Source organism: Scyliorhinus canicula, chromosome 2 (genome assembly GCF_902713615.1).
Source record: "Scyliorhinus canicula chromosome 2, sScyCan1.1, whole genome shotgun sequence".
Lineage (NCBI taxonomy): Eukaryota > Metazoa > Chordata > Chondrichthyes > Carcharhiniformes > Scyliorhinidae > Scyliorhinus > Scyliorhinus canicula.
The window spans coordinates 223,179,644-223,205,912 of record NC_052147.1 but is presented as its reverse complement, the minus strand read 5'-3'; the positions used below and the strand labels follow the sequence as shown (position 1 = coordinate 223,205,912).

Here is a 26,269-nt window from a genome sequence, read left to right as displayed (position 1 = left end):
CTTCACTTCATTTTGGTTAACCAATCTTATCCCAAGGTCTCATGCAATCTTCCTCAACTGTTGACGGTTACAGATTAACATTAAATTCTGTAAACTATATTGCCCCTCTCTCTCTCACAAGGGCTCAGAGCAGTCCACCCACTCTTACTCCTGACCCCGCAATTTGAACAAGATCTAGGTAGAACAAATGCCTCTTAAATGCAGGCGAGGGTTGTCAATCCTCCCGGAATGGCTGGTATCTACTGGAAACGGCATCAATTTCCTGGTGGCCAAGGAAAGCAATCTGGGACATTTTAAAATTATATTTTAAATACATCAGTCCATCCCCCCAACTAATGTTCGATGTTATCCAGTTCTTGAAATTGCATAATGAATAATGCCCATGACTTGTAGAACCCCTCCATCCTTCCCCTCAGTTCAAACTTCCTTTTTGTCATTTGTTCTTTGTTCTTGTTTATGTAAACATGCGGGCTGATGTTTAGGGGTTGGTGGGAGGATGGGATCGTTGTTATTGTTATGGAGGTTGACATATTTGTTGCTGATTATTGTTTATTGTTGGTGGGTGCAAATATGGGAGAAAATGTGAAAAAGGAGAATAAAAATATTTTTAAAATACATCAGTCCAACAGTTCATCATTGGCAACCGCCAAGGAGGGGAAGAGTGTACAACTCCCCTCATAGGGGGGCAGCACGATAGCATAGTGGTTAGCGCTATGGCTTCAAAGCGCCAGGATCGCAGGTTCGATTCCCGCTTGGGTCACCGTCTGTGCGGAGTCTGCACGTTCTCCCCTTGTCTGTATGGGTTTCCGCCGGGTGCTCCGGTTTCCTCCCACTGATGTGCAAGTTTGGTGGATTGGCCATGCTAAATTGCCCTTAGGTTAGATGGGGTTGTTGGGTTCTGGGGATAGGGTGGAGGTGTGGGCTTAAGTAGGGTGCTCTTTCCAAAAGCCAGTGCAGACTCGATGGGCCGAATGGCCTCCTTCTGTACTGTAAATTCTATGATTCTATGATTCTTTTTTGATTTTTTAAATTCTCTACCTTTTTCACATTTTCTCCCAAATTTACACCCAACAATAAACAATAATCAGTAACGAATGTAATGTCAATCCCCATATCAATAACAACGATCCCATCCTCCCACCAAACCCCAGACATTGGCCCGCATGTTGACATAAACAAAAAGGAATCAGGAATCACCCATAGTCACCATTAACACATACAGTCCCCCTCCCCTAATCCTCCAAGCCCCCAACGCCCCTAATGTTCGATGTGCTCTAATTCTCGGAAGTGCATAATGAATAACTCCCATGAATTGTAGAAACCATCCATCCTTCCGCTCAGTTTAAATTTGACCTTTTCAAGCATTAAGAATTCCAGCAGGTCCCCCCTCCACGCCAGGGCACAGGGTGGAGAGATTGATCTCCACCATAACAGGATCCGCCTTCAGGCGATCAACGAGGCAAAGGCTAAACAACTGCCCCCGCGCCAGTTTTCAACTCCGGCTGGTCCGTCACCCCGAATATGGCCTCCCGAGGGCGCAGGTCCAGTTTCACGTGCACCACTTTAGAGATTACCCTAAACACCTCCTTCCAGCACTCCTCCAGCTTTGGACAGAACCAAAACATATGAACGTGGTTTGCGGGACCTCCCCTGCAATATTCACACACATCTTCTACCCCCTCAAAGAGCCAGCTCATCCTCGCTCTTGTAAGGTGCACTCTGTACACCACCTTCAGCTGTATCAGCCCCAACCTCGCACACGAGGTCGAGGCATTCACACCCTCCGGAGCACCTCAGACCAGAACCCCTCCTCCATACGCTCTCCCAACTCTTCCTCCCACTTTTCCTTGATCCCTTCTAGTGGCGCCTTCTCCTCATCCAAAATAGCCCCGCAAACCGCCGATACTACCCCCTTCTCCAGTCCCCCTGTCATCAGCACCTCCTCCAGCAATGTGGAAGCCGGCTCTACTGGAAAGCTCTGTATCTCCTTTCTGGAATATGAACCTGCAAGTATCTAAATATTTCTCCCTGCTCCAGCCCATACTTCGCTCCCAGCTCCTTTAATCCTGCAAAAACAACCCCCAAGAAATAAATCTTTTAGTGTTCTAAATACTTTCTCCTCCCATCTCCAAAAATGTCCATCCCACTTCCCTCGCTCAAATCTATGGTTCCCCCGAATCGGTATTCCCCTTGACACTGCCCCCAACCCGAAGTGCTGTCGAAACTGCCTCCAAATTCTCAACAAAGCTATTACTACCGGACTCCCTGAGTATCTCCCTGGGGCCGTCGGGAGCGGCGCTGTCGCAAGCGCCTTCAATCCTGACCCCCTAGACAAACTCTCCTCCATTCTGACCCATTGGGAGTCAATCCCTCTGACCCAGCTCCGCACCTTCTCCACATTCGCTGCCCAGTAATAATACACCAGGTTCGGAAGACCCAAACCCCCTGCCTGCCTTCCTCTCTGTAGTAGCACCTTTTAAATTCTGGCCACCTTCCCTCCCCATATGAACGAGATAATCATCCGTTCAATCCCTCTAAAAAATGCCTTTGGCAGGAAAATCATCAGGCATTGAAAAATAAACAGGAATCGAGGCAGCACATTCATTTTAACCGCCTGTACCCGACCCACCAATGACAGAGGGAGACCATCCCGCCTTGCCAGATCATCTTTCGCTCTCCCCACCAAACTAGAAATGTTGTACCTATGGAGCCACCCCCCCTACTCTACCAATCTTGGGCAACCTGCACCCCCAGATATCTAAAGTGAGTCCCTGCCTTATGGAATGGCAGCCCCCCCCACCGCTGCCCCCACCCCTGGCTGAGACACCACAAAATATTCACTTGTCTAGATTTAATCTGTACCCTGCGAAAGACCCAAACACCCGAAGCAGCTCCAGTATTCCCCCTATTGACACACTTGGTTCCGACACGTATAATAACAAGTCATCGGCATATAAGGACACCCCATGCTCTATTTCCACCCCCCCCCCCCCCCCCCCCCCCCCCGGCACTATCCCTTTTCTATGATTCTATGATAAGGCATCGTCATGTGGTGACATAGCATCAGGTGCAGTACCACCCAATCAAATTCAAACATTAAACTAAAGTAAAAAGGCCAGGTAGACTCCAACTGGCTTGGATTTTGGTGGCATGCAATGGGATTGATGTGGTTTGAATTTCACTAAGGGATTGGGCATGAGCAGCGACACTCGAGTGCGATGGACGTGGGTTTGGATCACTTCATATCATTGAAAACAGATGGCGAGAGGTGAAAAAAAATCCTCAGATGAGCAACTATTAATATCCCTGTTGAAACCATGGTATTAGGTCATGCAGCGAGCACCACCCTCCTCCCCCAAAGAGAATGAGAAAAGTTTGGTTTCCCTCTAACCTTTAATCATTATTTGAACAGCATGGTGACAGAATGGTTAATATTGCTGCCTCCTGCCTCATGAGGGACTTCCGGTGGGGATAGTTGCACATGAGGTGGCTCCCGCCAGGGTACTTTATTTTCTCCCAGTTTTCAGAGGCTTTTTGGGTTAAAACTTTACGAATTCAATGGAATAAAGCTCCCACACAAGAGAAATGTCCAGCTTGGGAGAGGACGCCGATCCACCTGCTGAACTCTCGTCAATACTTTGGGAAGCCATACCATCAGTCCCTGGTTATTTTCTATATTTAATCCTAATAACTTTTTTGACACTGTCCCTTTGAATTTCTGTCTCTGACCGTTTCTCTTCCAAGAGTTCTGCAGATATTCCAACAGTTTTAATGTCACCTCTGTCTATAATTACTACTGTCAAGTAGGTATTAATGGTTGAACTCAAGTTAACCTTCTTAAAACATAGTGAACATCTTAGCAACCATTAATTTAAATACAACCCCCAAAGACTACAACACGAAGTAATGCTTTAAGCTTTCCTTTTAACATCCATAAGACTTAAAAACACCTTTTTACAGAAATACATCAGGCTTAACTTCACTACGGAAGACAGTTACTACGTTGAAATCAGCAAATGGACACTCATAAGCAGCTTCTCCAAAACTAAAATGAAATCAAACCCACTCTGCAGCAAAAAGCCTAAAGCGAAAGTAAAAAGCTGACAGACAGCCCAGCTCCACCCACTCTCTGACATCACTGCAGTAATAACAACCCATTTCTTAAAAGGTACTCACTACAGATATTTATATACACACCCATTTATAAAAACCCATTTTGTAAAGGTACTCTCACATGACAAAACTCTATGCATGCATAGACTCTGATGGAGTAAATGAACAATGGACTATTTAGTTGCTCCTTTTTGCATTGTCAGGATTTATGATCTTACAGTAGTAATTCATTTTTGAAATTAGCTTTATTTTTTTGCAATATGTTGACTATGTTCACAGGGTTTCTGGCTTACTTGAAGCAGTGTGCAGCACATTGGCTAAATTTTAATTTTCATGGCAGAAACCATGGGTTGTGTCATTTCCCAACATTGCTATCACACTTTCTGTCCGTCCATGCTACTTTTATGGTGCAGTCATGGGCAGGGGCTGGAGTTGGGGAAACCATCTCCAGAAGCATGCCCAAGGTGAGTTCAGAGGTGAGCAGGTTAGAAGGCCTGCCTCCATTCACTGGATCATCAGCCTAGTTCTGCATATGATTATTAAGCAGCCTAGCCATGAGCTCTCACCTCCTGCAACCCACCCATGACCACTCCATAGCTCCCCGACCAAGTGTCCAATATGGACAGAACTTGTGAATCATGAATAACATTGGGAAATCTTTACAATGCTCATTAAACTATCAAAATAAATACACAGCCATTCAAAAACCTCTTCAGAAAAATATTAATCCTAATTTGCCAATCAAGACAAGTCTAATAGACTCCATGACAGTTGCAACAACAGTCCCTGCTGAGATAAATCCATCAATGGAATTTGGAGCTCAGCCCCCAAGCATTCATAATGGCATTGCACAACTGTATAAGCAAAATTTCCAGAGCTGAATATAGGAAAACATTTGATGTATTGGAAAATATGACCACTGCTACTAAGGCTCAATAGATAGCTCGGTTAGAAAATAAATCACAGGGCCCAAATGATGCATCTCAATCTGATTCTCATTACCGTTGAATGCAGAAGATAACTGTATCAACTGTATCAAGTGCATCTGAATACTTTCACAATGTTGATCAATTTAATATCTTTTCTAAACAGGTCCAATCATTAATCACATATTTAACTTATCATATGCTACTACATTATGACACGTGAAGTTATCAACACCTTTTGAACATATCTATCAAAGGGTACCCAGCTCCAGACTAGGGTTTCTCCATGGTTCACAATACATCCATAGTCTAAAATGCCACCGCTGCAATGGAATAGGTGAAGTACAAGATTGCTGCATACAGGCTCACTACCTATGTCTTTAAAAATCCTAAACAACAGAAATGGGGTCAGGAATCCTGGAATCAGGTTTGCCTGCCACTTTTAAATCCCGCCTGCCTGAGTTCCGTGGCACGACTTTCGATGTCCAGGAGATTTAGTATTTTCTTTTTCATTTAAAGTAATATAATCTTATGATCCTGATCTTAAGCAATATTGATATGCTTCAATGTCCTAGCTATCCTGAAACTATCTGCTGCTTACTTAGAACAGGTGAATTTGTTTGTTCTTTTGTGACATATCCACTTTTGAAATAAATAAATACAGAAGTATCTGGGCAGCAGGGTGGCACAGTGGTTAGCACTGCTGCCTCACGGCACAGACGTCCCAGGTTCAATCCCGGCTCTGGGTCACTATCCGCGTGGAGTTTGCACATTCTCCCAGTGTTTGCATGGGTTTCGTTTCCACAACCCAAAGATGTGCAGGATAGGTGGATTGGCCACGCTAAATTGCCCCTTAATTGGAAAAAATGAATTGGGTACTCTAAATTTATAAAACAAAAAGAAAAAAAACCCCAGAAGTATCAACTAATCTAGCTATCCAAACCTAGGTCACGCAAATTCCTCTCTCCAAAATCTTCCTTCCTGTTGTTACTCAGTCCACCGCAATTTTAAGTCAACTTTTTCACTGCAGGTTTGTATGCCCATTTTTATAATGAAAACCCCTATCGTTCTATAGCAACATAATCTGGGCACTGGTCATTCATTATCCCTTCATCACTCAAAATGCTTTATGAAAGGATAGCCTTTTGTCCCTTCGTAAACCCAAAGTTGTTACCATGAACAGAATTTGCAATGAACCTTCTGAATGCATGTATGTGCCTACCAGTCTCCCGTACTAATAAAATATGTTTTCTAACCTTCTGGCTATTTCTACTCAGTTGTTTAGCAAAAGTATTAGAAGATATTGGTCAAATTTCAAAAACTTTACTTTTTGGGCGCACTGTAGCACAGTGGTTAACACTGTGGCTTCACAGCTCCGTGGTCCCAGGTTCGATTCCTGGCTTAGGTCACTGTCTGTGCGAAGTCTGCACGTTGTGCGAAGTCTGCATGTTCCCCCAGTGTCTGCGTGGGTTTCCTCCGGGTGCTCAGGTTTCCTCCCACAGTTCAAAGATGTGCAGGTTAGGTGGATTTGCCACGCTAAATTGCCCTTTGTATTCAAAAAGGTTAGGTGGGGTTAATGGGTTACGGGGTTAGGGTGGAGGTGTGGGCTTAAGTGGGGTTCAGACACGATGGGCCGAATGGCCCCCTTCTACACTGTAAATTCTATGATCTCACAAAGTTGTGTGCGTACGAAAGAGCGCCTGATTACTTTTCATTTCTTTTTCTATAAACTCCATTCTTGTTGAAAAAAATGCTTTTTATGCTTGGTTAACAGAGAAAGTAACACTGGATTACTAATATTAGAGAGAGCCACAAGTATTGGAACAGAAAAAAACAATGATTAGTGAGATAGGGATATTTGGAAACAAACTGATTTCCTCATTTTTTTAAATAACAAAATACACAATAACATGGAAAACGGATGTTACAGGATGCAATATGAGATAAACAGAACCAACCATGCAAAATTCACCCAGGAGAGAAACACCCTTTCCCCAACAATGAGAACTAAACCCCTCTCCTATCCTAACAGCTTTGGAGATAATTATTTAAAGTATGAAATTAATGTCTGCCACCTCAGGTAGAACCCTTCGACCCCTGACGGTTTGCTTGACATTTTCCAGATGTGAAAATTCCATGAGGTCACCCAACCAAACCGAGGCACTGGGCGGAGCAGAAGATCGGCACTCCAGCAAAACGCGCCTCCGGGCTGTTAACGAGGCAAAGGCAAGAATATCCATCTTCACCTTGTCTGCAACCTCGGCGAGGTCTGCAACCTCGGTGAGTCCGATACCCCAAAAATGGCCAAAATACAACGTTCCAGATCAATGTTAAGAATCGCTGACATGGTGCTAAAGAAGGAGATCCAAACGTTTGACATCCTGGGACACAACCAGAACATATGGGTGTGATTAGCAGGTCCCAAAGAACACCACTCACATCTGTCCTCCACTCCTGAAAAGAAACTAGTCATCCTAGCCTTAGTTAGGTGAGCCCTATGTACTACCTACTATATACAATTACTAGGGGGCATAGGTTTAAGGTGCGAGGGGCAAGGTTTAGAGGAGATGTACGAGGCACATTGTTTTTTTGGTTTTTTTTACACAGAGGGTAGTGGGTGCCTGGAACTCGCTGCTGGAGGAGGTAGCGGAAGCAGGGATGATAGTGACGTTTAAGGGGCATCTTGGCAAATACATGAATAGGATGGGAATGGAGGGATATGGACCCCGGAAGTGTAGAAGGTTTTAGTTTAGACGGGCAGCAAGGTCGGCGCAGGCTTGGAGGGCCGCAGGGCCTGTTCCTGTGCTGTACTTTTCTTTGTTCTTTGTACTTTGTGCTGAATGAGACTGGTCATGCACAGGAGGATGCAGAATTTACTCTGCAAACTATCCCAATACCTTCTCGATGTTGGCTGCCCAATGGTAAACAAGCAAGTTGGGTAACATCAGACCCCCGACTGCCAGTCCCACCGAAGGAATGCCCTACGGACTCTTGGGAGTCTTACAGGCCCAAATAAAAGAGGCCACAAACTTCTAAATCCAAGTAAAAAAAGAATTTGGGGAGAAAAATCAGGAGACACTGAAAAAGAAATAAGATCTTCAGGAGAATATTCATTTTTATAATCTGGATCCTGCCTGCCAAGGACAGAAGACAGTTAGCCCACTTTCGCAAGTAAGACCTCATCCTGCTCACTAGTGTAGGTCAATCTACGAGCGATGGCCAGTCGCAGACCACCCGGATATCAGATAACAAACGCTACCTGTGGCAAGGTGAAAAGGTAATACCCCCCGATTGGGTCCTTTCCCCAAGGAGTTAACTGGAAAATATTCACTCTTCTCCAGTTGCAGTTTGCATTCTGAAAGGAAGCCATAACTCCTAAGTAGCTTCATTATTTCATCCATAAACGAGACTGGGTCCGTAATATACAGAAGCAGGTAATTAGCATATAAGGACACCATTTGCTCTTTCCCCCCCCCCCTTGTTTTATCCCCTCCATTTATCAGAAGGTTTCAGCGCTACTGGTAACGGCTCTATCGCCAGTGCAAACAGGAGTGGTGACAAATGATATCCCTGCCTAGTACGCCTACTCAATGAAAAATACCTTGTCTCGAAGTGTTGGTGCGCATACTGGTCGTAGAAGCACTATAAAGCAGCCAAACTCAAAATGAACTTCTGCCCAAGGCTAAACTTCCCCAAAGTCTTGAAGCGGTACTCCCACTCTACCCTGCCGAACGCCTTCTCCATGTCCAAAGACACAACCACTTCTGGTTCAGAAATCAAGGGAAAGAACAACATCAATAACCACTGCACATCCCCAAACAGGCACCGGAATGCGGCAACTAGGGGCTTTTCACAGTAACTTCATTTGAAGCCTACTTGTGACAAGAAGCGATTTTCATTTTCATTTTTTTCATTAGCCAATAATTGCCAACCTTTAATGAAGCCTGTCTGGTCATCCGCTATCACCTCCAGGGCATATGGCTCCAAACGCAGCATCAACACCTAACTAGCAATTTGGCGTCAACGTTCAAAAGAGAAATGGGTCTATATGAACCACACTTCCAATAGTGTGGAGGGAGAGACAGAGTCATTCTTATTCCTCTAGATGTCCTGGAAGGTCCTGGACATGCCCTCACAAAACCCCCTGTCCGCCAATAGCACTACGTGTAGCCTCCATAGCAGGCGCTGACTAGAATATGTTTCCAATGCCAAGTCCACAAAGTGTGGAGCATGGTCAAAGTATTCTCGAAGTACAATTGCCGAGAATTCTGCCCTCCACACCCAGGGTAGAAGGGACCGACCCGTTAAGAAAAAATCAATCCTGGAATAAGATTTTATGCATGTGGGAAAAGAATGAGAACTCTTTTTTTGCACCCCTGGGTGCAAAAGCAGCTACAGGTCTGCAACCCCCCCCCCCCCCCCCCCCCCTCCCCCCCAACCCCACCCCTCCAATCTGTTCAATAAAGAACAGGGGTGCCTTTATCAACCCTGAGGGGGGAAACTATTTAGGCCTGGATGGACCTAGCTTAGGATCCAATACGCAGTTGAAGTCCCCTCCAAAGGTCAGTTGGTGCAGCCAATGGTGCCCTCGGTGCATTCAAGGGCAGCACGGTAGCACAAGTGACTAGCACTGTGGCTTCACAGCGTCAAGGTCCCAGGTTCGAATCCTCGCTGTCTGTGTGGAGTCTGCACGTTCTCCCCATATCTGCGTGGGTTTCCTCCAGGTGCTCCGGTTTCCTCCTACAGTACAGAGACGTGCAGGTTAGCTGGATTGGCCATGCTAAATTGCCCTCAAGTGTCCAAAAGGTTGGGGGGGGGGGGAAGTGAGTGCTTAAGTGGGTCGGCGCAGACTCGATGGCGCGAATGACCTCCTTCTACACTGTATGTTCTATATTCTTGGTGCATGTCCAAGTCAGGAATGGAAGTCTTTCTTCTAATGAATGCCACACCGTTCCAATTTGGTGCACAGGCATTTACCAGTACTACGCACTGACCATCTCGAATCTACCATTGGGATCTGCTATGGTCCTGGAGGCCGAAAAAATGACCCGTTTCTTAACTAAGATCGTGGCACCTCGGGCCCATCCATCAAAGCCAGAATGGAACAGTTGGCTCACCCACCCCTTCCAGTCTGGTCAGGTCTGATCCTTTACCCGCAAATGGATCTTCTGCAACAATACCACGTCAGCACTTCCGATTTTTTAGGTGAGCAAAAACTCTCAGCCTTTTTACTGGCCCGCCCAACCACCTTACATTCCAGGTGTCCAACCGAATTGGGGGCCTCTCACCCCTCCTCATTCCCGAGTCAGCCACTTCCACCGCAAGGGGCTGCAAAGTACCTACTCAAAAAAATACGGGCTCCAAGGCGCATCCAAAATGGCCGCCAAACCCATCCACAGAGTGAGACAAAGAGAGTCCCATAATCACCATCAGCAAACTAACCCCTCCCCCTTATCCCTCCCTCAGCTAACACTCCACCCAAATATACACATTGATACGCGATAAATAACTTCCCCACAACTACTCTCAGATGCTCAGATCATCTAACCACGTGAAACTATTTTGACAACTGCAGTCCCTTCCTTCATCTCACTCCCGTTAACTAGCTGAATTTTAATGCTTGTGGGGTAACCCCTCCCCCAGAATAGAGAAGAAAAAACACAAATTATTACCCACCAAGACGATAAAATAAACTTCCCAAAACACCGCTACAAAATTGAATTCCCAACAGGAGCAATATAATCCCAACTATAATACAAGAAACAAGATGCAACAATTCTCTAGAAGTTAGCCCCCCACCAATAAACAAACCACAAGTGAAGCAAAAATCCCCCGTCATCCCCATAAAAAAAGAGTAAGAAGTCTTACAACACAAGGTTAAAATCCAACAGGTTTGTTTGAAATCACTAGCTTTCGGAGTACGGCTCCTTCATCAGGTGAGTGAAAGTCAATGATACAAGATGATACTATGAATGTGAGTCTTTGCAGGTAATTAGGTCATGCCTGGCGATTGTCGCGCGATGTCTGTTTATCCGTCGTTGCAGTCGCCAGGCAGGAAGGTTCTCTTCCAGTCGGGGAACACTTCAGCAGTCAAGCGCATTCAGCCTCTCATCTTCGGGTGAGCATTCTCCAAGGCAGCCTTCAGGACACGTGACGACGCAGAATTGCAGAACAGAAACTGATAGTCAAGTTGTGTACGGCCTCAAGCGGGACCTTGGATTCATGTCTTATTACATTCACCCTCCCACCAACTGGCCTGAGCTTGCAAAATCCTACCAACTGTCCTGGCTTGAGACAATTCACACCCCTTTAATCTGTGCCCTTTACCCCTCTCTCCAGTCGCTCCATCTGGACCTGTAAATACTTAATTACCTGCAAAGACTCATATTCAAAGTATCATCTTGCATCATTGACTTTGGCTATATCTGTGTTTGTGGAACCCACCTCTTCACTCACCTGAGGAAGCTAGTGATTCAAAACAAACTTGTTGGACTTTAACCTTATTACGTATTACTGTGCCTAGCCCAGTCCAACGCCGGCATCTCCACATCAATACAAAAAAGAGAAACAAGAAAATATTTCACCATCAGACATCAACAACTATATATAGGGTACCCAAAGATTGCTCTCAACCCACAGCAGTCAAAGATCAAACAAAGCACCATTAAAACTTCTTGACAAAGGCGTCCACCTCCTCCAATGTATCAAAGTAAAAGTCCCGCGAATTGTTCGTGACCCACAGCCTCGCCGGATACACCACCCCGAAATGAACTCCTTTTGTGTACAAGGCGACCTTAGCCTTGTTAAAGATGTCTGCTTCCTCGCCATCTCAGCTCCCACAGCCTGGCAGACCCGCACAAGATCGTCCTCCCACTTCCAATGATCCTTAGCCCATTTCAGGATCCAGCCTTTTCCTTGGAAACTAAGGAAACAAACTATTTCTCCACTTGGCGGTTCGTTCAGCTGAGGATTTTGATGACGAGTCCGGTGGGCTCTGTCTAACACTGGAGGGGACGCAATGCGGGTCCATCCTCCCCCAACATTTTCCCAAACATTCATGTAAGATATGTAGTTGGATTTGGGCCCTCCATTCCCTCGGACAACCCTATGACATTGAGGTTCGGCTTCCTGGATAGATTCTTGAGATCGTTGGCATTACCCTTCAGCTTTCTGTTCTCGTCAACCATTGCCACTATTTTGGCTTGTAGCGAGGCAAGCTTCTCACCGTGCCTCCTCCAGTGCCTTTTCCATATATCATGATGCTTTTTCACCGATTCAGCAGTTTCTTTCCAGTTTCACCCAGACAGGGCGCTGGACTTCCTAGAATGATTTTCATAAGTTCTGTTCCATCAGCTTCCACTGTTTGTTGAAATGGGAGTTGAATTCTTTGTCCAGCACACTAGCCAGCATGCCTGATGTCATTCACCATTTTTGAAGGAGATGCGCGACGCCTCTGGGTCAGTCAATTACTTATTTTCTGTGGGTATGTCCTTGTTTTGACATTGTGGCTATGTTCAACAAGAAATGTGTGTATGTGAAAATTTTCCATACCAAAAACGGGGGGGGGGGGGTTCTAAAAAACAGATCCTGGTGGGAGCTGCCTCATATATCATCACTGGATAATACCTTATTTGGTAAGGGGTTCCTGCAGACCACCTCACCGGAGAACGATCATCAACCGGACCATTGGGTGCTTAGATCCCTCCAAGGCATCATTGGCAGAAAGCCAGAGGAAATGGCAAATGGGCATGAAGAAAGCCGGTCGGAGGGATAAAATAGGCATCTAAGGCACATCAGCAGTGAAGACTTGGCATGGGAGGTCACCTTGGCCATACAGAAGACTGACCAGAGAAGAAGGAAGAAGCTGTCGGCGAGCCTAGCCTTCGTGATGACAGGCCAGAAGTACTCAAGAATCGGACCCACAGTTCAAACATCTTTGCGGGTAGTTTAACCAAACCTTGGGTGTTGTATAATATTTGTGGGTTAATATTGTGTTTAATAAAGTTTGTTGAATTTATACTTGTGTTTGTCCTTTGTTCCCCTCACTATTAAAGACACCCAGTTAAACTCTTTGCAAGTAAACTGGTCGAAAGTATCTGAGATTTTACAGATACAACAGTAGTTAACACCGGTGTCCTGACCAACATTTATCCCACAATCAACATCACGCAAAAATGAACATCTTGTCACTGTCACATTGCTGTTAGTGTGTGTGCACAAATTAGCTGCCATGGCTCCTTACAACAGTGACTACATTTCAAAACTAATTCATTGGCTGTAAACAGCCCATGGTTGTGAAAAGTGCGATGCACATGCAAGTCTTCCTTTCTCTTTATTTTTAAACTGGGGGATGTGTTGATGTTGTTTTCTGCTCTCCTCTTGAGAATTTTACAAATTATGCATCCAATTTTCCCCCATCTCCCACACCTACATATGGCCCATCTCTGACTGCGCCCCTCCCTTTCCAGATGTTCCAGTGATGATCTCTCAAAAGATCTGTATTGTAAATCCACTGATACTCACAATCTTGCTTCTTCCCAATCCAATTTCTGCAATGATTCCAACCTTTTCTATCTCCATCTTCTGCCCCAAGAAATTCACTTTCTGAATACGTGATTCAGTGTCCTCCATGTTTATCAGCCAAGATTCCGCATCAACAATGGGGCGGTATGGTGGCACAGTGATTAGCACTGCTGCCTCACAACTCCAGGGAGCCGGATTCAATTCCGGCCTCGGGTGACTGTCGGTGTGGAGTTTGCACTTTCTCCTCAGCTGCATGGGTTTCCTCCAGGTGCTCCGGTTTCCTCCCACAGTCTTAAAATGTGCAGGTTAAGTGAATTGGCCATGCTAAATTGCCCCTTAGTGTCAGAAAGGTTAGGTGGCGTAACTGAGATAGGGTGGAGGCACCAAGAGCCGGTGCAGACCTGATGGGCCGAATAGCCTCCTTCTGCACTGTAAATTCTATGATTCTATGATAACAATGGTTAACAGGACCCAGCAGCATTTGTCCCGATTCTTTTGTCACTGCTTTCATCCCTCATCTCGCAACAATCCCATATGTTGTGAGGTCGGGGCTGGGGCCCCGAAACCGGGGCTGGTTTAGCACAGGGCTAAATTGCTGGCTTTGAAAACAGACCCAAGGCAAGCCAGCAGCATGATTCAATTCCCATACCAGCCTCCCCAACAGGCGCCGGAACATGGTGACTAGGGGCTTTTCACAGTAACTTCATTTGAAGCCTACTTGTGACAATAAGCGATTTTCATTTCATTTCATATGTCCTCAACTTTGGACTCCACCTTGGGCGGCACGGTGGCGTAGTGGTTAGCACTGCTGCCTCACAGCACCAAGGTCCCAGGTTTGATCCTGGCCCTGGGGCTCTGTATGTGTGGAGTTTGCACATTCTCCCCATGTCTGCATGGGTCTCACACCCACAACCCAAAAAGATGTGCAGGCTAAAAGCATATTACTGCGGATGCTGGAATCTGAATCCAAAGAGAAAACGCTGGAAAAAGGTTTGGTGGATTGGCGATGCTAAATTACCTCTTAATTGGAAAAAAATTAAAATAATAATTGGATACTCCAAATTTAAAAAAAAACTTTGGACTCCACCTGCCTTTGCAATTACTGATGATCATCATTTCCAACATCTACAAAATAATTCCATGCCAAGTACATCGTCTATGGCATGATGGCAAAGTGGTTAGCACTGCTGCTAACCAGGGAGTGCCAGGGAGCCGGGTTCAATTCCGACCTTGGGTGATTGTCTGTGTGGAGTTTGTATGTTCTCCCTGTGTCTGTGTGGGTTTTCTCCGGGTGCTCCGGTTTCCTCCCACAGTCCAAAGATGTGCAGGTTAGGTGGATTGGCCATGCTAGATTTCCCCTTAGTGTCCAAAAGGTTTGGTAAGTTTATTGGAACAGGGCTAGGGAGTGGGCCTAGGTAGGGTGCCATTCGGAGGGTTGGTGCAGACTTGATGGGCCGAATGGCCTCTTTCTGCACTGTAGGGATTCTATGGTTCCTGTTTCTTCCCTCTTACTTACTCAATTGCCACCCCAACTGCCATTTCCCTTTTTTTCAACTGAGACAGGAGCAAAATTTGTTAATTAATCTCCTTGCATAGGAGGATGCCAAATACACCTTCTGTGTAACAGCAATTTATATACACTTCCTCCAGTAGTAGTTTGTATTTATTGTTCACTGTGTAGTCTCTTGTACATTGAAAAAATTTGGTGACCACTTTGCCAAACGCAACCAATCTGCCCACAAGTAACAAATGAGTCACAATGTGGCTTATCACTTCAGCTCCAACCCACCCTTCGTCGTTCACATCTTTCTGCTAGGCACCCTGCAGCCCTCTGCCCTCAACAGCAACATCAGTAATTTTAGATCAATAATTTCTTCAATTATCTGTACCAAAAGAAAGTGGTGATATAGAATGGATCAGTTAAAGGGAGACAATTTGAAGTTCTTGTTATAAACCTGTTGTCAGAATATAGTTATACCAGGGGACCTGTACACCCTTGATGTGGGCCTTCCTTCAGCACTGGGGTACCTACTGCACATTTTCTGTTTTTGTTTCAAAATCTCCGCATCGCCAAGGTTCAACTTGCTCCAATTGCACCTTTTTTTGTGTGTTGGTCTTTTGTCACCGTAGCTATTTATTGTATTTTGTGTGTTTCCATGAGATAATTTTCGATCTCACTTAACAAGGTCCTGTTTTTTCTTTTAAGCAAGTTGCATTATCTTCCAATCTGTGATTGGAATGACGTGGCTTTGTCCTGTCCCCTCAGCACAACCCTCATTTAATTAATCAGAATTTAAAAGGTCAGGAAACATTTTCTAAGTTCTACCCAAAACAGTAACAATCTTTTTTTTTTAACAAATGCTGACTAATCCTTTGCCTGCGTTTCCTGTTTTTGCTACAATCCATTTTTCCCCCAATGCATAGCTCTCCAGCATGCAGAAGGGAGGTCCATTATAAGTTAGACATTTATTTAGAGGTTAGTCACTCAATAGATAATTGAGTAGATAATCCATCACTGGGGGTGGGGATGGTCGGGTCAGCATTGACTGGAATCTTAACTAGACCAACCACACATACTGTGACTACAGGTACTGGCAAAAGTTTGGATGTTCTGTGGTGAGTGTGACCGACCTTCTGGCTCCCCAAAGCGTCACCACCATTTACAAATCACAAGTAAGGAGTGTGAACTCTTCACTTGCATGGATTGAGGCAACTGTAACAAGACTAAGCTCAGTACCATTTAGGACAAAGCAGTTTACTTAACCGACAATGCACCACTTTATACACTCTGTCACCAGTCCCCACTACAGTATTAATGCATTTTAGCTGCAGTGTGTATTGCCTACAAGATGCACATCAGCCAAGGCATTTTTGACAGCACCGCAAGACCTGCGCAGAGCTGCCACTACCTAGAAGCAGCACGGCAACAAGCCCATCTCGAAGTTACACACCATCCTAACTTGGAAATAAATCCCCGATCCTTCATTGGCACACGGTCAAATTCCTGGAGCTCCCTTCCTAACAGCATTGTGAGAGTACCATCACCGCACAGAATACAGCAGTTCAGGAAGGCAGCTCGCCAGCATCTTTGCCAAGGTCAGTTGGGGATAGACAATATAATATTGGCTCGGCCAGTGATTCCCACATCCTGTGAATGGATATTAAAAAATTGAAGTACTTACTGCATTGAGGCAACACTTGCTTAGAGTAAGACAGTACAAGGCCAAGATACCAAACCTGTTTAAAAAAAATCTCTACATCCATCTAGTCGCTCAAGAGCTCTCTATGGGAATGCAGGACCATAATAAAATTCACCAAAGAATCAAACCAAAATGATGTTTTAAATGTAGATGAGTAGTCAAACGTCACAAAAATCAAAATTTTTAGAAAGTTTCCACTGTAAATGTTATGGGGTTACCTCCACAACTTGAGCATTTGTCTGAAGTTCATTTGATAAATTCACATCAAATTACATTGATCCAAAGTCAAAACAATTTTCCACAGACACAAAATGCAAGATCCCTATGAAACATTAAAAAAAAAATTTTTTTTTTTTTTTAGAGTACCCAATTATTTTTTCCAATTAAGGGGCAATTTAGCGCGCCAATTCACCTAACCTGCACATCTTTGGGTTGTGGGGGCGAAACCCACGCAGTTCCCTATGAAACATTGATGACGACATACAATCAAAGCAACAAACCTCAGTTCAAATTCAATGTAACTTGAAACATCTGACAAAGAAATAAGTTAACGTTTCAGGTGATCAACCACAAACATTAACTCTGTTTTTCTCTCATCACAGTGATTGTCTCACCCGAGTACTTCCAGTATTTTCTATTCTTTTTCTATATATCTTTTATTTCTCATGGCCAGCATCCACCATTTGAAATACTGATTACCTCCACCACCAGTATATCCTGGCTGCTGTCTTATTACTAGATTCTCTTCAACAACTCCCAAGGCTTCTTTGATAGTACCTCCCAAAACTGCAACCTTAATTACCTAGAGGGAGGTCCTTGAGGGTGGCTATCCACTTAACACAAGACTTGAAATGGCAATGCAATAATTTACATACATACAAACATATGAATTAGGAGGAGTGGATCACTTGGAGCCTCCTCCACCATTCAGTAAGATCATGGCTGATTCAATTGTACCACTTGTTAATCAATAATCTATCTACCTCTGCCTTAAAACATTCAAATACTCTGCTCCACTGACTTTTGAAGAAGCGTTCCAAACACTCATGACCCTCAATGCAAAGAAATAAATTCCCCTCATCTCTGTTTTAAATGGGTGACCCTTTATTTTTAAACAGAACCCAAATTCTAGATTCTCTCACAACAGGAAATATCCTTTCCACATCTACCCTGTCGAGAGCCCTCAGCTTCCATTTCAGGCTTGGGTCACTGTCTTTGCAGAGTCTGCATGTTCTCTCCGTGTCTGCGTGGGTTTTCTCTGGGTGCTCCAGTTTGCTCCCACAAGTCCCGAAAGAGTGCTTGTTAGGTGAATTGGACATTCTGAATTCTCCCTCCATGTCCCCGAACAGGCGCCAGAATGTGACAAGTAGGGGATTTTCACAGTAACGTCATTGCCTACTTGTGAGAATAAAGATTATTATTTTAAGACCCTAGGATGAAGTCTATCAGGATCTTGGGACATGTCAGCCTCAGCTACTACAATTTCCTCAGTACCACTTCCCTGGGGATTGCATTTTTCTCAAGTAAATTCCCCCCCCCCCCCCCCAATCCCCTCCATTTCTTGAGTACACCTATTTCTGGGATGTTACCAGTATCCTCTACGTTGAAGCCCAAAGCAAAATACCCATTAAATTCATCAGCCATTGCTTCATTTTCCATGATTAATTTCCCAGACTTATTTTCTGTAGGACCAACATTTGCCAACTCCTTTATTTTTAACTAACTTGTGGAACTCCTACTATAAAACTCCACAGTGGTTAGCACTGCTGTCTCAGCACCAGGGACCTAGGTTCAATTCCAGCCTTGGGTCACTGTCTGTGTCAAGTTTGTCCTTTCTCCTCGTGTCTGCGTGGGTTTCCTCCGGGTGCTCCAGTTTCCTCCTACAGTCTAAAGGTGTGCGGTTAGGTGAATTGGCTACACTAAATTGCCCCTCAAGTGTCCAAAAAGGTTGGGAAACCAATTATTTATCTATCAATGTACTTTATCGATTATTCTTTTTGTCTACTGTGTACGTCCCCTTGGCCGCAAAAAAGTAGCTGTGACAATAAATCAATGAGGTGGGGTTACAGGTTTACAGGGAAAGGGTGGGGCGTGGGCCTCGGAAGGGTGCTCTTTCAGAGGGTCGGTGTGGACTCGATAGGCTGAATGGCCTCCTTCTGCACTGTAGAGATTTGATGCTTTTACATTTCTAGCTAGCTCGCTCCAATTTTTTTGTCCTCCTTATTAATCTTTGAGTAATTCTTTGCTTTTTGGAAAACAAATTCTGTCCCATCTTCTGCCCTGACGGCCATCCTTGCGCAATTAAATGCTTTTTCTTCAAGCCTGATGCTATTCAAAACTTTTTTTGTTAAAAGTTAACCACGGATGGTGGGTCCTCCCCTTGGAATGTTTCTATTCTGTGTGTTCAGAAATATCCCCTTAAACGTCTGCCAATAAATCGATCATTTCGTTTTCACACCAGATTTATTGAGCAGATGAGAGAGCCAATAAGCTGTTCAGCGGTGAACGTTAGCCAACTAACTGCACTTTTCCTGCTCACAGCCAAAAGGTCTCTCCCTCCTCCTCCTTCAACCAGGAACTGGCACCAGTGCTGGGGTTGGACAGTGGATCATGTCGCTAGGCCTCAACAACACGGTATTCACCTGAGACCCAAAGACAGTTAAGAGGGAGGGGATGGGTAGCGCCGGCTCTGACATCTGCGGCGCTGGCGCACCTGCCCTGCCGTGGGGGACACGCAGCAAAGCGCGGTGCCCGGCCGGCCGGCCCTCGGGCGCCAGGCGGCCTGAGTCAGGGTCCCGGCCACACTCACCGAGTCCCCGCCGCACCGCTCCCTCGGCCCGCTGTTGAATTCTGCCCTGTCCGCCCGCTCATTGGCTGCTGCCGGGCGGGGTTAGGACGGGTGGGGGGGACGACTTCGGAAGTTCCCGGCGGGGAATCCCCGACCTCGGCGCTCGCTGACTTCCGCCTCCCTGCCTCCAGCGCCCCCGTCAGAGAGAAGGAAGCGGAGCGGCGGGCCCAGCTCCCCATCCTGCCGCCCAGGCCGGAGGCTCACGCGGGCCCTGTCCTGCACCAGGGTCATTTAAACCTGCAGAGTTTATCCAGCCTTTCCTGTCTTCATGTCAGATTTCCAGCACATGCCGTATTTGGAGGCACCAGTAAGACCAATAACACTGGAAGGTCAGCAAGCAAAAATAAAGTGCCCCTTTTTCGGCCACCATTAATATAGGGCGGTCCATCCAAACCAAATAAAATGCCCCAAATTTAACATCCAGGGTCACCGTGACTAAAGGACAGCTTCCGGACCAAATCAGAATTTTGTTAGATCTCTCGAGGGCACTGATCACAGAAAGCTGAAGTGTACTGGCAGACATTGGCATACTCCCTCTCCATGCGTGCTGGGCACAGATATTTCCACAGAAGACCCTGGGGCCCCAGCCTGCCACCATTGTGCAAATTGCTGTTGACGTATCTAAAGTTAAAACTGGGATATGGATGTCAAGTTGATTACTTCTCCTAAAAGTGTTCTTTTTATATCTTTATGTCAGGACTCAACTTGACGGTGGAACCAAAGAGAACACCGATTTGCTTTAAAGTCAAATTGGGCACACTTAGCCTTACTTCACATTTGTACAATTTACTAATGATAGTGAGAAAACAAACCACACCCTTCAACACTAAGGTAAATAAATACAGTGCAATGACCCGCACAATGGCACGGTAGCACAGTGGTTAGCACTGTTTCTTCACCTCTCCAGGGTTCCAGATTAGGTTCCCGGCTTGGATCACTATGTGGAGTTTGCACGTTCTCCCTTTGTCTGCGTGGGTTTCCTCCGGGTGTTCTGGGTTCCTTCCACAACCCCTGAAAGACATGCTGTTAGGTAATTTGGACATTCTGAATTCTCCCTCTGTACCTGAACAGGCGCCGGAGTGTGGCGACTGGGGGGTTTTCACAGTAACTTCATTGCGGTGTTAATGTAAGCCTACTTGTGACAATAAAGATTATGGGAATGCTTGACTTCGCTGTGCTCCTCACAGAGTATGAGCTCCCCTGTTAGGGGCGGGGTATCTCATTAATCACTGTATTAAAGGTCGGCCAGTAAGGCACGGACCAGAGGAGAACCCGTGGAGATCTACCAGGTAGTATTCATATCGCAAATAAACACCTTATTTTACATGCCGTGGACTCCCCTTGTGCTTACTAAATTCAGCTTGGTAGCAATAAATGTCCAGTGACATGAAAAGCGGAGTAACTGGGAGTGAATTACACGACTGGTTGCCTCTTGTCTCCTTAAGCTATTTTTCTCTGCCTCCTCACTTGCAACAGGTTTAAGGAGCTCATTGTCTTTGCAACTAATGAGACCATCTGCTATATCTCTCCCTTCCCCATACCCCCTTGTTAAACCTTCCCCCAGTGCTCTAGCCCAACACATACATAGGGTTTCTCTCCCTGAATCATGTTCTGACCTCATCAGGCTGCCATTTTGAATAAGTGACCTGATAGCAAGGTACGGCGGCTGCCCCTCCCCCCCCCCCCCCCGGCAATGCAATTCAGCCTCCCTTGGGATGTCTGGGTCACCCCCTGCTCCTCTGGAGAATCCAGTCCCATTGCTTTAAAACTCACCTGTGCAATAGACCTGTTGGCTCAGGCACAGGAAGCAGCATCTGTCAATTCCTGGAAAGAGAAAAGCTGGGTTTAAACCCCCTCAGATCTGTGATCTGTAAGCCATTCATTCATTTTTCCTTGATATTAGATATCTTCACATCCTCTTTGACCACAGGCGAGGTTCCAGAGGATTGGAGAATAGCCAATGTTATTCCCTTGTTTAAGAAAGGAAGCAGGGACAATCCAGCAAATTATAGGCCGGTGAGCCTGACATCAGTAATGGGGAAGCGTTTGGAAAAGGTACTGAGGGACAGGATGTATGCACATTTGGAGGAAAATAGACTCGTTAGTGACAGGCAGCATGGTTTTGTACAGGGAAGGTCTCACCAACTTGATTGAGTTTTTTGAAGAGGTGACAAAGAGAATTGATGAGGGAAAGGCTGTGGATGTAGTTTATATGGACTTTAGTAAGGCGTTAAAAGTTTTTAGTACAAAAACTAAATTCATAGAATGAATTCAGGGTGGGCAGGCTAAATGGATACAGAACTGGTTTGGTTATAGAGGAAAGAGAGTAGCGGTGGAAGGATGTTTTTCAGAACGGAGATCTGTAGCTAATGGGGTTCCGCAGGGATCAGTGCTGGGACCTCTGTTGTTTGTAGTATATATAAATGATCTGGAGGAAAATGTGTGTGGTCTGATTAGTAAGTTTGCAGATGACATGAAGATTGGCGGAGTTGCTGATAGTGCCGAGGATTGGGGGCCCGGCAGGGCGAAAGCGCGGGCTTTCTGCGGGTTTCCCGCGCTGTGAGATGGTGGGGGCGGGGCCGGGGCTGAGAAGCGCGGGTCGTTGCTGGCTGTTTTCCTTTCCCGCGCAAGAGCGGGGGGAGGGGGACCCATTGACGGGCACAATGGAGGAGGGGCAGTCCCACGTGGGGAGGAGCCAAAGGTAGGGCGGGAGTCGCCGGGGTCAGCAGAAGTTAGCTGGCTCACGGGAGTGCTGTGGAGGGAGGGGCGTGGCTAGCAGGGGTCCTAGCCTGGGGGGGAGGGGAGGGGGGGGGGTACCGGGTTGCTGCTGGAAAGGTCAGGTAGGAGCTGGAGGACGCAGGGGGTGCTGGAGGGGGGGAGTTGCCACCGTGGGAAACTGGCAGAGCGGGGGACGCTGGCCGGGGGTGGGCAAGGGATGGAGTATGGCTAATCGGCAGGGGAGGGGGGCAGGGAGCCCTCGGATCCGGCTGATAACCTGGAATGTGAGGGGGCTGAATGGGCCGGTCAAACGGGCCCGTGTATTTGAGCACCTGAAGGGACTGAAGGCGGATGTGGCCATGCTCCAGGAGACACACCTGAGAGTGGCGGACCAGGTTCGGCTGAGGAAGGGATGGGTGGGCCAAGTATTTCACTCAGGGCTGGATGAGAAGAGTAGGGGGGGTGGCGATCCTGGTGGGGAAGAAGGTATCGTTCGAGGCGTTAAATGTGGTGGCTGACAGTGGTGGGAGATATGTGAGGGTGAGTGGCAAGCTGCAGGGGGAGCGGGTGGTGTTGGTGAATGTTTACGCCCCAAATTGGGATGACGCGGGGTTTATGCGGCGTATGTTGGGCCGCATTCCGGACCTGGATGTGGGGGGCCTGATCATGGGGGGGGGGGGACTTCAACACAGTACTGGATCCCCCATTGGATCGATCCAAGTCCCGGATGGGTAGGAGGCCGGCGGCGGCTGAGGGGCTTCATGGACCAGATGGGGGGAGTGGACCCCTGGAGGTTTGCGAGGCCAAGGGCCAGGGAATACTCGTTTTTCTCCCACGTACATAAGGCTTACTCGAGGATTGATTTTTTTGTCCTGAGCAGGGGGTTGGTGTCGAGGGTGGAGGATGTGGAATACTCCGCTATTGCCATTTCAGATCATGCCCCGCACTGGATGGACCTCGGGCTGGGGGAAGAGAGGGACCAACGTCCGCTCTGGCGCATGGAGGTGGGGTTGCTGGCAGATGAGGAGGTGGCCGAGAGGGTTCGGGGGTGTATCGAGAGGTACCTTGAGGCCAATGATAACGGGGAGGTTCGAGTGGGGACGGTCTGGGAGGCATTGAAGGCGGTGATGAGGGGGAATTGATCTCCATTCGAACCCATAGGGAGAGGGGGGAACAGAGGGAGAGGGAGAGACTGATAGGGGAGATGGTGCAGGTGGATAGGAGGTATGCCGAGGCCCCAGAGGAGGGATTGCTGGGGGAGAGGCGTAGCCTTCAGGCCAGATCTGACCTATTGACTACCAGAAAGGCGGAAGCTCAGTGGAGGAAAGCACAGGGAGCGGTGTATGAATACGGGGAGAAGGCGAGCAGGATGCTGGCACACCAGCTCCGAAAGCGGGACGCGGCCAGGGAGATTGGGGGAGTGACGGATAAGGCTGGGAAGGTGGTGCGGAGGGGAGTAGATGTTAATGGGGTCTTCAGAGACTTCTATGGGGAACTGTACCGGTCGGAGCCCCCAGTGGAGGGGGGTGGAATGGGGCGCTTCTTGGACAAGCTGCGATTCCCGAGGGTGGAGGAGGAGCAGGTGGAGGGACTAGGGGCGCCGATCGAGCTGGAGGAGGTGGTCAAAGGGATAGGGAGCATGCAGTCGGGGAAGGCGCCGGGGCTGGACGGGTTTCCGGCGGAATTTTATAAAAGGTATTTGGACCTGTTGGGCCCCCTGTTGGTCCGGACCTTTAACGAGGCAAGGGGGGGGGGGGGGCTCTGCCCCCAACTATGTCACGGGCGCTGATTTCCTTGATCCTGAAGTGGTACAAGGACCCTCTGCAGTGCGGATCATATAGGCCGATTTCGCTGCTGAACGCCGATGCTAAGCTGCTGGCAAAGATCCTGGCCACGAGAATAGAGGATTGCGTGCCCGGGGTCATTCATGAGGACCAGACGGGGTTTGTGAAGGGAAGGCAGCTGAATACAAACGTACGAAGGCTCCTCAACGTTATTATGATGCCGGCTGTGGAAGGGGAGGCGGAGATAGTGGTGGCATTAGATGCGGAGAAGGCCTTTGATAGGGTTGAGTGGGAGTATTTGTGGGAGGTGTTGGAAAGGTTTGGGTTTGGGGAGGGGTTTATCTGGTGGGTGAGGCTGCTCTACGAGGCCCCGATGTCGGGTGTAGCCACAAATAGGAGGAGGTCGGAGTACTTTCGGCTGTACCGGGGGACGAGACAGGGGTGCCCCCTGTCCCCTTGCTGTTCGTGTTGGCAATTGAGCCCCTGGCCATGGCATTGAGGGAGTCAGGGAACTGGAGGGGCCTGGTGCGGGGTGGGGAGGAGCATCGAATGTCGCTGTACGCGGACGACCTGTTGCTGTATGTGGCGGACCCGGTGGGGGGGGATGCCGGAGGTGATGAGGATTCTTGGTGAATTCGGGGGTTTCTCGGGGTATAAGTTGAACTTGGGCAAGATTGAGGTGTTTATGGTACATCCGGGGGATCAAGAGGAGGGGATTGGTAGGCTCCCACTGAAGCAGGCAGGGAAGAGCCTCAGGTACCTAGGGGTCCAGGTGGTGGGGAGCTGGGGGGCCCTGCACAAGCTCAACCTCACAAGGTTGGTGGAGCAGATGGAGGAGGAGTTTAAGAGGTGGGATATGTTACCGCTGTCACTGGCGGGGAGGGTGCAGTCCGTTAAGATGACGGTGCTCCCGAGGTTTTTGTTCCTGTCCCAGTGCCTTCCCATCCTTATCCCGAAGGCCTTTTTTAGGAGGGTCAACAGGAGTATCACGGGATTTGTGTGGGCGCATGGGACTCCGAGGGTTAGAAGAGTGTTCCTGGAACATGGCAGGGATAGGGGGGGGGGCTGGCGTTGCCCAACCTCTGTGGGTACTACTGGGCTGCCAACGCAGCGATGGTGCGTAAGTGGGTAATGGACGAGGAGGGGGCAGGATGGAGGCGGCGTCTTGTGTGGGCACGAGCTTGGAGGCGCTAGTGACGTCGCCGTTGCCGCTCCCTCCAACGAGGTATACCACGAGCCCGGTGGTGGCGGCTACCCTCAAAATTTGGGGGCAATGGAGACGGCACAGGGGAGAAATGGGGGGCTCGATGGAGGCCCCGATACGGGGGAACCATCGGTTTGTCCCAGGGAGCATTGATGGCGCATTTCTGGGCTGGCACAGGGCAGGGGTTAGGAGGTTGAGGGACCTATTTGTGGAGGGGAGGTTCGCGAGCTTGGGGGAGTTAGAGGGGAAGTTTGGGCTCCCCCGGGGAACATCTTTCGGTACATGCAGGTTAGGGCGTTTGCCAGGCGGCAGATGGATGGGGTTCCCCTTGTTGCCCCCACGTGGGGTACGGGACAGGGTGCTCTCGGGGGTGTGGGTTGGAGGAGGGAGGATTTCGGACATATACCGGGTAATGCAGGAGGTAGACGAGGCCTCGGTGGAGGAACTGAAGGGTAAATGGGAAGAGGAGCTGGGTGAGGAGATTGAGGAGGGGACGTGGGCGGATGCCCTGGAGGGAGTGAATTCCTCCTCTTCCTGTGCGAGGCTTAGCCTCATACAGTCAAGGTGCTGCATAGGGCCCACATGACTGGGACGAGGATGAGTAGGTTTTTCGGGGGCGAGGACAGGTGTGCTAGGTGCTCGGGGAGCCCAGCGAACCACGCCCATATGTTTTGGGCGTGCCCAGTGTTGGGGGAGTTTTGGAGGGGGTAGCAAGGACGGTGTCGAGGGTGGTGGGATCCAGGGTCGAGCCAGGCTGGGGACCCGCAATTTTTGGGGTGGCAGTGGAGCCGGGAGTGCAGGAGGCGATAGAGGCCGGTGTTCTGGCCTTTGCGTCCCTAGTAGCCCGGCGGAGGATCTTGCTCCAATGGAAGGATGCGAGGCCCCAAGCGTGGAGGCCTGGATCAATGATATGGCGGGGTTCATTAAATTGGAGAGGGTGAAATTTTCCCTGA

The 26,269-nt window shown here is 47.8% G+C and overlaps 1 protein-coding gene across 4 annotated transcripts in view; it reads right to left on the bottom strand.

Annotated features, from left to right (window-relative positions):
- The window catches only part of LOC119961976 (TRAF family member-associated NF-kappa-B activator-like), a 104,842-nt gene extending 84,782 nt beyond the window's left edge, over window positions 1–20,060 (bottom strand). For 3 of the 4 annotated variants that reach the window (XM_038789656.1, XM_038789654.1, XM_038789659.1), the window contains exon 1: window positions 19,572–20,007. The gene's annotated coding sequence lies outside the window, so the exon portion shown is untranslated. Of the gene's footprint in view, window positions 1–19,571; window positions 20,008–20,040 lie in introns of those variants that run through there. The other variant, XM_038789658.1, reaches the window with a different exon arrangement.
- Between the last annotated feature and the right edge of the window lie 6,209 nt (window positions 20,061–26,269).